This window comes from Podarcis pityusensis, assembly GCF_964106645.2.
Source record: "Podarcis pityusensis genome assembly, chromosome: 16".
Lineage (NCBI taxonomy): Eukaryota > Metazoa > Chordata > Lepidosauria > Squamata > Lacertidae > Podarcis > Podarcis pityusensis.
Genome location: NC_138041.1, coordinates 9658068 through 9671235, shown reverse-complemented (window position 1 = coordinate 9671235; position 13168 = coordinate 9658068).

Genomic DNA, 13168 nt, shown 5'->3' with positions numbered 1-13168 from the left:
CCCACTGGTCTTGCTAGCTAGGGATGATGGGAGTTGTAGTCAGCTGGAGACCCAAGTTTGGGGGAACACTGCTTTACACCATCGTAGGGGAATTCGGTATGTGATCCCTGAATGGTTAGGACCTGTGTCTAAATCAGGGAAGGGGGAACCTGTGGCCCTCCAGATGTAATGTTGAACTCCAGCTCCCATCATCCCTGACCATTGGGCTTTGCTGCCAGGGGCTGATGGGAGTTGGAGTCCAGCAATATCTAGAGGGCTCCCCAGACTCCCTTATCCCTATGCTCAGATCAGTCCTTTGTTCAGAACCATGAGCACAGGACTCTTTAAAAAGAGATTCTTGGAAAAGATTCAGAACAGGGTAATCCAAACTGATCAAGGCGATGGAAAAACTCCCTTACGAGGAAAGGTTGCAACATTTGGGGCTTATTGAGTTCCGCAAAATGATGAGTAAGATGTGGACGTGATTGAGGAATATAAGATCATGCACAGCCTGGCTGGTGGGAGTTGTAGTCCCAAACATTTGGACTATGTATTTTGGGCAAGGCTGTTCCAGTAAGTACGTTTTAGAATTGCAGCACCAGCCACTATTTATCTACTTTGGGCTTTTAATCTTTCATAAATGATTGTATTAAATAATTATTTTATTAGACAATGATTGTATTTCAGCTTTGTGCTTCATTGCTGCGGACCTATTTGGACAGAAAGCAAAATATTGATATTTTTAAATAAATGGAAATAAGTAAATATAGCAGCATTTATAAATCAAACACATGCAATCTTAGAAAATGACACACAGCAAGACAACATAGTCCTTCATACTGCTGGTCACAGTTTTACATTTCTATTTTTTAAAAACATTTTTATTGATACTCATCAAAAGATATACAAAATTTTATACTCAAGGCAAAGTATCTTTTTATAATGTACAAGGATAAAAGAAATAGTTTTAAAGTCTAATGTTCTTGTTGTGAACCTCCTTGAGACCTCCATGAATAGGGCGTTGTATGTTGAATACATAATAATAATAAATAATAATCTAAAAAGAAACAGGAACAAAGAGAAGCTTTACATTATTACACACAAAAGCATTCATCTCTTGTGCAGGAATGGAAGAACAGCCAATACACACCTTTTTAAAGGTGAAAATAACAAACGCAAGAGACTTGCACCTACACCCACCCACCCACCCACCAGCAACAGCAAATGAAATTCTCTAAAACGAAAAGGAAAATCGAAGAGGGCAGTAGGGCAGTACATGCGCATAAACACACTGCCCCACACGGGCCTCTTGGCACATGGAAGAAACTTAGGGGTCGCACCAGAGAAGCAGGGCATGGAGTCAGGCGTAGCTTTTGCGGTGGCCTCCTTAAACACCAGCAGGCTTGTAAACTCGAGGGACCCAGACACTCATGTGCTGGAAGGGAACGGCAGCAGGAGGTGAGTGGGCAAGCCCAGGCTCGCACTATGCCTACATGCGGCCTCCCATGTGCCACAACAACTTGTTGCACAAGGGCTGATCCAAGCAGTCACACCAGAAAACATGACACGGCAACACCAGCGCAGTCCGACAGGCCCTTTTTTGACCCAGAACAGTTAGGTCCCAGGGAACTCACACCATACATTTACCGCTTTAAACAGTCAAGGCTTCCTCCAAAGAATTCTGGGAGCTGTCGTTTTTGACGGATGCTGAGAGTTGTTAGGGAAGTTTTAAACGGTTGATGTTTTATTGCGCTTTTAATGTTTTGTTGGGAGCCGCCCAGGGCAAAATCAGTCAGATGGGCGGCACATAAATAATAAAATTGTTGTTGTTGGGATACCTCCCTCTTCCCCTCACAGAGCCAAGATTTCCACAGTGGTTCAACAATCAGTTCCCTCTTCCCAGGCAACTCTGAAAACCAGCTCTGTGAGAGGAAGAGAGGAGGGTATCCTAGGGTCAGTTAAGCTAGAGAATCCGCTTCCACGAGGCAGTAATGGCCACCAACTTGGACGGCTTTAAAAGTGGGTTAGACCAGGGGTCAGCAACCTAAGGCCCATGGGCCAGAAGTGGCCCATGGAGGCCATTTAACCGGCCAACGAGCCACCCCCGAACCGAGCCACCCACTTGGCGAGTCCCTGTGCGCTGCACTAAACCAGCACAGCTTGGCGTGGGGACTCTCTTCCGCGGCTCCGGAAATTGCTTCTGCGCATGCCCAGATGCCAGAAATTGCATCTGCACATGTCTGTGGCACCAGAAAATGCTTCTGCGCATGTCTGTGGCGCCGGAAATTGTTTCTGCCCATGCCCAGACACCAAAAATCACTTGTGTGCAGGCGCAATTCTCAGCATCTGGGCATGCGCAGAAGCGATTTCCAGCGCTGTGGACATGCGCAGACGAGATTTCTGGCGTCACGCTGTGCCAGTCTGGCCCACAGAGGATCTCCCCGGGAGTGATCCGGCCCATGCCCGGTAAGCCTTGCCGACCCCTGGGTTAGACAAATCCATGGAGGAGAAGGCTGTTCTCCCTCACAGAGCTACATTTCCCACAGCTCCGTGGGTAGAGGAATAAAACCACTCTGGGAATTGTAGCACTGTGAGGGGAATGAGGGCAGTGAGGTCCCTAGCAACCCTCAGTGGTCTGAGGATCGATTGTTAAACCACTCTGAAGGTTGTGGCTCTGTGAGAGGAATAGCGGGGTCTCCTAGCAATGCTCTGCACAAACTACAGTTCCCATAATCCTTTTGGGGGGGGTGCCATGACTGTTTAAAGCGGTATCATAGCACTTTAAATGTAGGCTGTGGATGTGGCCAAAGAGGCACTCACACTGAATAATCCCACAAGGACGTCCTCGCAGCTCTGTCCTTTTTAGCTCAGTGGGGGGATTCAGTTTGGGCCCCTTTGGCTTTAAGTCGTAGGGCACAGTTGGGGAATCTGTGGCCCTCCAGATGTTGCTGGACTACAACGCCCATGAGCCCTGTCCATTGGCTGTGCTGCTGACTGGAGCTGATGGGAGTTGGAGTCTATCAGCATGGGGGGGGGGTGGCTCTATAGATGTTGTCGGACTCCTGCTCCCATCATCCCCAGCCAGCATGGCTAGTTGTCATGGATGATGGGAGTTGTAGTTCCACACCGGAAGGCACCATGCCAGCTAGCTCTAACCTCAATTAAGTTCTTAGCTTTGGTGCTTCCATGCTTGAGGTGGTTGCCTTAAATTTCACAGTGACCTGTGTGTTTTCCTCCAAGCTTGACTCCCCCATATAAAACCCTTCAAAGCTGGGGTCAAAATCCTTATGTTTCTGTTTCCCAATTTTGAACGGGAATTATGAGTTTCCAGCACTCCCGTCTCCTTTCATCTCCTTCTACTTAATCCGAGAACAAATAACCCATGTGAACAGGGCAAGATCAGACCTTGGTCTGAACGTATGGGGAGCCAGTAACTAATCTGAGCAGCCCAATAATAAGCCAGTCCCCCCCCCCCAATAGAGCATCAGGCCTGCCCAGTAAACACAGCAGTTCTGGACTGGCATCACTTGGAAAAACAAACCGCCAACCCAGCAAAGCAAATTTATCACAGTTCAAGGCTGTGGCATTGATCATATATATATATATATATATATATATATATCACTAAACAGTGTCAGAAATAGAAAATAGAAAATAAAATTAAAGCAAAAATATAATACAAAGCCAGTAAAATAGTAGTATAAAAGCATATGAAAATGGGAATTCATATGTGTCTGTGTGTTTATATATGCATATACATATGAATGTGTGTATAAATGTACGCAATATATGTATATGCATTTATAGATAATATCTGTATTTCAAAAAGTTCTTTTTGTTAATATTTTATTTAAAGGATTTCAGTTATACAAAATAAAGTGACGAAAGGAAAGGAAAGATAAAAAGTGAAAAAACACATTAAGAAAGAAAGAAAGACATAAATATAACCAGTTACATTTCCATAAATTGTTATATAGATATATAAATAATATTATTGTCCGGATGGATATGATTATTAAAAACCTACTATATTCTGAATAATCTTGTCTCAAATGTCAAGGTATTTGCCAAAACAATGCCTGTGCTTATATGTCGCGAGTGTCATCATGTCGTCAATCCATTGATTAAAGGGGATCCTATTCTTCCAGTTCTTCCAGGGTTTCCCAGACTTCGGCCTCCAGCTGTTTTTTTTTTTGGACTACAACTCCCATCATCCCTGAGCACTGGCCTTGCTAGCTAGGGATGATGGGAGTTGTAGTCCAAAAAAACAGCTGGAGACCCAAGTTTGGGAAACACTGCCGGTCCTTTGCCTGTTTGCATGTGGGCACCTCTCAAGACATCGCAACCAAATTTTGTGCGAAGGTTTCCTGAGACCGAGCTTGTTCTTTCTTGCTTCGCTGGACGCCATTTTGAATCAAGATGGCGGATGGACCCTTCCAAACCTATGCTGAAAAGAACCGCTGTTTGGAAAAACTGCTCTTTTTTGGGGGGTTTTTTTGTAGAATTCCCAAGCCTACGAGGATGCTGATATATGTATGTGTGTATGCATGTATAAAACACGAGTTTCATTGATCTATTGGGGAAGAAGCTGCTAAATTTTGTGGCCTGCTCAAGGCAGCCCCACCAGCCCCACTAGATAGGCTGCAGCTGGACTGAGGCATCAAATCTGATGGGCTCTGAAGGCTTCTATGCAGAGGAGATGGCAGGGGAGAAGGAGAAGACGGAAGCTGCTTCTAGAAAGAGGTAGGAAAAATGCTGTGGAGCGCTGGGTAGGTTCAGGGCCGGATTTAGGTCTGATGAGGCCCTGAGCTACTGAAGGTAACGGGGCCCTTTATATGTCCAGCTGTCCTTTGTCAACAACAAACGGTCACTGTTTTTTGTGTTGAATATATGCTACATGGTAATTTATGGACCTAATCGGTATCTAAAGCCATTTGCACATAACAAAATATGTATTATATCAAAGTAATTGTTGAACTGAAATACAGTTAAGAAGAAGTATATTAATAGTGAAATTATTAAGCTCTAACTCATGGGCAGGCAAACTAAGGCCCAAGGGCCAGATCCGGCCCAATCGCCTTCTAAATCCAGCCTTCAGACAGTCCGGGGAATCAACGTGTTTTTACATGATTAGAATGTGTCCTTTTATTTAAAATGCACCTCTGGGTTATTTGTGGGGCCTGCCTGGTGTTTTTACATGAGTAGAATGTGTCCTTTTATTTAAAATGCATCTCTGGGTTATTTGTGGGGTACAGGAATTCGTTCATTTATTTTTTTTCCAAAATATAATCCGGCCCCCCACAAGGTCTGAGGGACAGTGGACCGGCCCCCTGCTGAAAAAGTTTGCTGACCCCTGCTCCAACTTAACATGATTGGAGACCTGTTACTTACATCATAGGAGCCTACACAACACAAAACACTGTTGCTGTATATAGGTTTTATTTTATGTTTTTTATCTTATATTTTGGAAATGTACGTCCAGTTTTTTCCTTCTTTACATTTTTTTGGGGGGCCCAAGAGAGTGGGGCCCTAAGCTATAGTTTGTTTAGCTTATACATAAATCTGGCACTGGGTAGGTTTGCTTACTCTCCACCCCTCCTTCAAGTACTAAGCAGGGCTTCTCAAGTCTGACAAGAAGACAAAGGAGAGCTGATAATGGCCCAACTTCTGAGGGGGCTTGGACCTTGAGATTGTGACATCCCTAATAGCCTGTTATCTGGATAAGCAAAGGTGTTTCGATGAGATAGGAGCTGCATGATCAGAGGGCTCCAACTGCCCTGTTTCTTAACTGGACAGTTTGTGTTGCTCTTAATTATTGCCATTGCTCTATGGACAAGCAAACAAGGAAGCAGAATTTGAACCGGGCACCCGTAACTGGGGTTTGAACCATACTGCGGCTGCTTCAGCAAAAGTGCTGTGCAGTGCATGCTGCTGGCCTAGAGAGCCCTCTAGTGCCCACTTGGGGTAAGTCTGGCCTCGAGTGGTATGTGTGTCCTTCTGCCTGGCTCCCCACCTCTTGACAACAGTGGCTGTGTGTTAATTGACAACACCAGCACAGCATTGACTTGGCTCATGTCCCTGAACTACAATTTCCATCATCCCTGACGTCCGGAGGGCACTGTGTTGGCTGTCTCTGGCAAAGCACCATTCATGAACTTGCACATCCATTCAGGAGAGTACCAGTTTCCTCAGGCCTCCTGTTTTTAATTAGCAACCCATGGCATATTTGGGAAAGGTGTTTGCTAGTGGTGCATTCAGACACCTTTTAAGATTGGCACAATGGCTCCTGAGATCATCTATTTCTGGGTATGACTGGATGCCATTTTGAATCAAGATGGAGGACCGAAATGTTTGAAGCCGCGCTGATTTTAACCATAATTTCGCGCAATGGTTCCTGAGATCAGCAAGTGGGTTTTTGTTTACGTTTTGATACAATTGGATGCTGTTTGAATCAAGATGGCTGACTGAGCCTCTGAAATCTGCGCTGATTTTAGCTACTGTTTTCAAAACTTTACTGGGTTTGTTGTTGTTCCTTAAAATTCCCAAGCTGTTCCAGGTACAAGGCTGCCATTCTGCAATAATTCACTTCTTCCAGAACATGCTAACGTTTGCTGGACTCTCCTGCTTATTCTGTTGAGTCAGGGCAAAGTTTTATCCTGAGCGCGCCATTTTGGTCGACTTGATCTGATAGTTCAGTTGCAACTTGGGGAAAGTCAATGTTTTTGAGTAATTCCCTCCATACAACAAAAGCTGGAACAACTCCCTGGCAGTAGAAACATAACCCCTCACAGAGAAAGGTTTGCTGTGCTAGCTTTCTGCTTGCTGGGAGTTCGCTTTGTTTTGCTTTGTTGTTTTAAGGACATAGAGGAGCAGTCTAAGTTATTCCGAGCTGAACAATCCATCCCAGACTGTACCACTCCGTTCCGCTGCCTGTGTCGATAGGACCAATAAGTAAGAGCCTCCGGCGGATTCCCCAGAGCACCTAAACATGGCCGTCCGTCAAGCTCTCCTTACCGGCACGGCGGCGCTTGTCGGTCCCGAACGCCGATCCATTCTCGTTTAAACAGCTGCTGGAGAGAGCGAGAGGCAGAGAAAGCGATAACTCCTTGACGTGTCTGCAAAACAACCTTCCTCTTGTTTATCGCATAATGATGCATTGATTGCGGGTAATGTTCCATGCCCAACACGGAGCAGGCAGCAAGCGAGAGAGAGAGAGGGAGCAGGAGCTGGCGGCAATCCTGACATGCCAGACAGCAGGCCGCAGTAAGCCGATTCCCCCTTGGCGACACGCTGGAGAGGAGGCTACCTTTGCAAACCTCCCTCTCCTCCTGCCCTTGCAAGTTTCGAACTGCCACAGGGAGCAGCGGCCAGAACACATGCTTTGCGTCTCAGGTGGTAGGACAGAGGAAAGAGGACAGGTCCTGGGTTCGAGGGCCTTCCCGGCAAAGTAGGCTCTGGGAGGGTCCTCCGCTACGGTCTTGAGAAGAGGTCTGGTGGATCAGGCCAGAGGCCTGGCTGGTCTTAGCATCTGTTCCCACAATGGCCAACACATTAGGAGCCTGCAAGCAGGACCTGAAACTCCCCCTGCTTGCAGTTCCCAGCCACTGGCTTCCAGAAGCACATCACTGCCTCCAAACAGGGGCGTTAGAAATCTAGCCATCGTTGTGGCTATGAGCCATTAACCTAGTCCAGCATCTTCGCCGGGGAGGACGTGGGGAAGGCTTCCTTGTGAGCTGGAGGCAGCATTGCTAGATCAAGCAGGAACATCTTATGAACATAAGAACATTGAAGATGGAGCAAGCTTCTTCTTTTCCTCCTGCTCCAGAGGGCAGGACTTGAACCCGTGGCTTCAAGTCGCAAGAAAAGAGATTCCGGCTAAACATCGGGAAGAGCTTTCCGACAGCAAGAGCTGTTCAACAGGGGAACAGTCTCCCTTGGGAGGTGGCGGACTCTCCTTCCTTGGGGGTTATTAAGCAGAGGTTGGATGGCCATCTGTCACGGATGCGTTAGTTGAAACTCCTGCATTGCAGGGGCTGGACTAGATGAAACATGGGGTCCCTTCCAACTCTACCGTTCTACGATTCTACGACAGTGGAGGGAGGACATAGCTATTGTTGCTAGTAGCCATTAGCAGCCTGATCCTCAGTGGATTTGCCTAGTACAGTGGTACCTCGGGTTAAGAACTTAATTCGTTCCAGAGGTCTGTTCTTAACCTGAAACTGTTCTTAACCTGAAGCACCACTTTAGCTAATGGGGCCTCCCGCTGCCGCTGCACCACGGCTGTGCAATTTCTGTTCTCATCCTGAAGCAAAGCTCTTAACCTGAGGTACTATTTCTGGATTAGCAGTGTCTGTAACCTGAAGCGTCTGTAACCTGAAGTGTCTGTAACCCGAGGTACCACTGCAGTCCTTTTTCTATTTCCATGCCTTATTCCGAGGCACAAACCTTTCCAGACTTTGCAAATCCCAAGCACGTGGTGACACTCCTTTCCCTTACTTCCTTCTCTCGTCCAGAAACACACCAGCTCCATCCGGTAGGCCATGGGTAGGCAAACTAAGGCTTGGGGGCTGGATCCGGCCCAATCGCCTTCTAAATCCTTCCTGTGGATGGTCCAGGAATCAGTGTGTTTTTACATGAGTAGAATGTGTCCTTTTATTTAAAATGCATCTCTGGGTTATTTGTGGGGCCTGCCTGGTGTTTTTACATGAGTAGAACGTATGCTTCTATTTAAAATGAATCTCTGGGTTATTTGTGGGGCATAGGAATTCGTTCATTTTTTATTTTATTTTTCAAAATATAAACCGCCCCCCCCCACATGGTCTGATGGACAGTGGACCAGCCCCCTGCTGAAAAAGTTTGCTGACCCCTGCGCTAGGCATTACAGTCCCAGTTTTGAAAGCAAACAAATGTTTTCTCTTTCTGGTGCCACCTTCCTGAACCCAGGCATGTCAATGCCCCCCCCCCCGCTGGACCCCGCAGCCTCCCCCGCCTCCCTCGAGCTGCCAAAAGGCATTCGTGCAACCTCTCTAGAGTTTTCTTCACACAGTGACCTTCTATAAAAGCAAACAGATAACAAGAGTTTATGGCCGGGGTTTTCACTCCCAAGGCTTTTTCCGCACGTCCCGCATGTAAGAAGAAGAAAACACGTAAGGCGGAAGGGGATCACTTTATTCCGGCTAAGTTCCCAGAAATTAAGCGACATAGTTTCCCCCTTTGCAGAGCAGAAAGGATTTAACCAGTAGGTCATAATCTAGGGGATAGGGCGGTGGAGGAGGGTAGCCTTGGAAACCCCCTTCTGTCTCCCCCCCAACCCCTAGAACTGTTTTAAATCCCTACACCAGGGATCTGCTGAACCCAGGGCTCACTTGTGTTCTCTGTCCAGGGGCAGGTGAGGGAATAATAGTGCCCTGGAGCATGCACAGAGTGCTCCCTTGCCAATAAAAACATAGATGTTCTGCGGGGGGACGACGACTATTTCCCCCATGTCTATGGGCAGCCAGTGTGGCTTTCTTCAGTCCCAGTACCTCTTGCTTTTATGCCCCCTCACCTGTCTGTTGCACCAGGTTCAAGGTTTCCGCGCTCAGGACCAAAGTTTGACATTGAGTCCTCTTTCCCCATCTTAAGGGCGTCCAATAAAAGAGATCCAAACTGAGTTTTGATTGGTTAGCTGATGAAATATACTGACTCTCAACTCTCACAATTCCTGACCATTGGTCAAGCTGGCTGAGGCTGATGGGAGTTGCGGTGTCCAGCCACATTTGCCCTTTGCTGGACTAAAAAAAAGAAATGAGGGGCGGGGAGAATTATTTCATTAGACTTTGGTGTGTGGCAGCAGGTGCCATCTTGGGAGAAGCATTCCTCTTTAAAAAGGGCAGAATCAGCTGCAAAATTGGTGGTTCACGGTACAAGGCCACTGACTGCTGGAGCCACACGCTGGGGTGACCCACATATATCAAATCAAAAGCTACCTTTTGAGAAGGTCCCAAGGACCCAGGGATCCATGACAAATAGCTAAAAGTTGCCATTGGAGCTGCTCAGTGGTCACCAAGTAATGTGCCCATTTTACAGATGAGGAATGCTGAGGCTGAGAGATGCACAGCCCCCGTTTTTAACCCGTAAAAGGCATCAGTCTTTTCTGTCTATCTATCAGCTCTCCAACTATTTGTCTCCCAGGCCTAGAACAGCCTCTCTTTGCTCACAGTGCTTCCACGAAGGTGCTTTCTGCAGATGAATTGGGATCTGACCGTGTCTGATCTCTCCTGCTTCCCAGCGCTTTTAAACAAAGCAAGATTTAGCACTTTAACATGCATACAGTTTTAAAGTACTTCTTCCAGTATTGGGAAAGGCGTAATAGGATTGGATCTTGTTGCTGGAGTGAGAAAAATGATTTATGGAGAGGTTTGGATCGATGGAGGGTCAGTTGATGAAAATAATCTGGGCTCCTGTAATTTTTCTCTCCTCCTGTTAACACCTGTGCTTGGCTTCTTTGCATATCACACAGCAAACCCAGCTCTCCAAATGCTAATTTGGAGAAGTGGAGGAAGGGCAATAGGGAGAGGAACCCCAGCCAGCATAGCCAGCAGTCAGGGATGATGGGAGTTGTAGTTCTGCAACATCTGGAGGGCAACAGAGTCCCCACCCATCTCCTACACCCATCATGTTCTAACCAATTAGGGATCACATATTAAATGCATGGAAAGCAGGCATGGGGGAGTTGGTAGCCCTTCCAGATGTTCCTGGACGTCCACCTCCCATCAGCCCCAGCCAGCATAGCCAACGGCAGGGGATGATGGGAGTTGTTGCTCAGCAATGGGCAGAGGGCTGCAAGTGTCTCACTCCTGTCCTAGACCAACCATGTCCCAACCAATCAGGGATCACATATTAAACACACCTACAGAGGTGTAAAGCAGGAATGAGGAGCACATGACTCTCGTGATATTGCTGGGCTCCCACTTCCCACCAGCCCCACTCAGGCAGTGTGGCTAATGGCCAAGGATGATGGGAGTTGTAGTTCCTCTGTGACTTGAAGGTCTGGGCAGGTTCCTCCATCCCTGTGCGAAGACCGCAGCAGGCCGGCACACACATACCCTAGAGAACAAGGGAGCAGTGCCAGGTTGGAGGCAGAGCAAGGGTGAGACGAGACTTTACTCTATCGTAGCATTGTCAACACGGTCACCAGGGGAGGAGTGAGATTTCTGCGTACGTGCACCTGCCCAGAGCAAGTACACAAATAGCCAAGGAGTAGTAAGGAGCATGTTTGCGTTGAGCTTGTAGTCGCAAGGGCAACGATCTCGTGATCAACTTACTTTATAGCTCACAGGGAGTGAGGGCAGTGCCCGGGTGAGTTGGCGGGCACAGGGGTTGTCACGCGGGCAGGTGGCTGGGCAAAGGGCACAGCAGCCCAACAAGAGCACTGGCATGAAGCCAGGGCGCTTTGCAATTGGGTTCAAGTAGCTCTCAGGCTCGGAACATGGGCAAGAGCACCGCTGAGCATGTGCAGAGGGTCTCTCCCTTCTCTTGGGGAGAACACAGCCTCCCATTTCCCCAGAGACTGAAGGGGGCTCCTGAGTCCCACTGAACAAACCAGCCTGGGCTCACCTTAATGACTCTCCCCGAATCTCTCCACAATCCATTGCCTGGTCCTGGCTGGAGGTGAAAGGACCTGTCCATTTCAGATTTTCTCAGCTTCTCAGATTTTCCCATTTTAAAGTTAGCTCTGCGTATTTCTGCAGAAATTAGTGGGTTAAGAAAAAATCCTTATGAAAACTCATCAGCGTTTTAATGTGAATTCCTCCTGATAAGGTACATATGTGGTCACGGGTTTGAGTCCCACACTGGGTGGAAGATTCCTGCATTGCAAAGTTGGATTAATTACCCTCATGGTCCCTTCCAACTTGACAAATCTAGGATTCTATTATTTCTATGCGTAGATGCAGTTTTGAACTGGGTACCCATTTTTTTGCAAGCGGTCTTCCGTAATATAATTCAGTCCTGATGTATTATTTTCACAAATAGATTCCTTTTATGTACAATTCTCCCTAATACGATGCATTTTTTGTGTGGGGGGTGGGGTGGGAAATGTTGGTTGGAAACCTGTGTCACAAAATCTGGAGAAGTGCGAATCCCGATGGATGCCCGAATTCCGCTTTGCATATTGTTTTGGGAGGTCTGGATTTGGTAGCGTTGCCTTTCATAGAATTAGGTAATTGTAGATGTGGAAGAGACCCCAAGGGTCATCTAGTCCAACCCCAGGCTGCGGTGCAGGAATCACAGCTTCCACCTTCCCTTAAATGCAGGCCGAACCGATTCACTCCCTGATCCCTTTCCCTGGTGACCATTCTTTTGCCCAGGATGGAGACTCTCTGGGGCAGAGACTGTTTGCATCACCTTACACCTTAATGTTCGCCCCTGCGCAAATGAAAGAACTCTTTGCGGCTGAACCCTAGAGAGTTAAAAGCAGTCCTTTGAGGCCTCTCGCATCCACTCCTGCATGCAGCTGAAAGCAGCCGCACCCACAGACTCAGACGCAGCCAAGTTGGCGGGCACAGACTTTGCCCCATGCCAAGGCTAGGGATTTCCCCCTCTTTTCCGGGTGGGGGATTCTGGGGGAGCCAGGAGAAGATTGGGGGCGGTCCCTTTCCTCTCTGCAAGAGGCTTTCCTTCCCCCTGGCCCCTATCCCCTGCCACCAGGTCTGTGGGAAGGAAGCAGCCTCCTCACCCCCACCTCTGCTGACAAGACCCGTCCAGCCAGTTTGCCAGCTTCTCCCTCCCAGGGCAGGCTCTGACTTGGCAGCGCCCTGTGCATAAACCCAACAGTGTCACCTGGCGAGGCAGAAAGAGAACACAATGGCGCAGCTTTGCAGCTTAAGTGCATGTGCGGGGAAGTCCCGGGTTCGAATCTCGGTGCTCCTGCGACCTCAAGGTGGGATAAAGCATTTCGTGTAGCATCCTGCAGTCACAGTGGTCAGCAGGGCAAACAAGCAGGACTCGAACCAGAAACTGGCACTCAGGAGGCATCCTGCCTCCAGCAGTGGAGGGAGAACTTAGCCATCCCTCTCCTCCATGAATTTGTCTAATCCTCAGCAATGCTTCTGAATACCAGTTGCAGGAGGAGAAAGGGCTCTTGAGCTCTCATTCTGTTTGCAGGTTTCCCATAGGTATCTGGGTGGCCACTGTGAGAACAGGATGC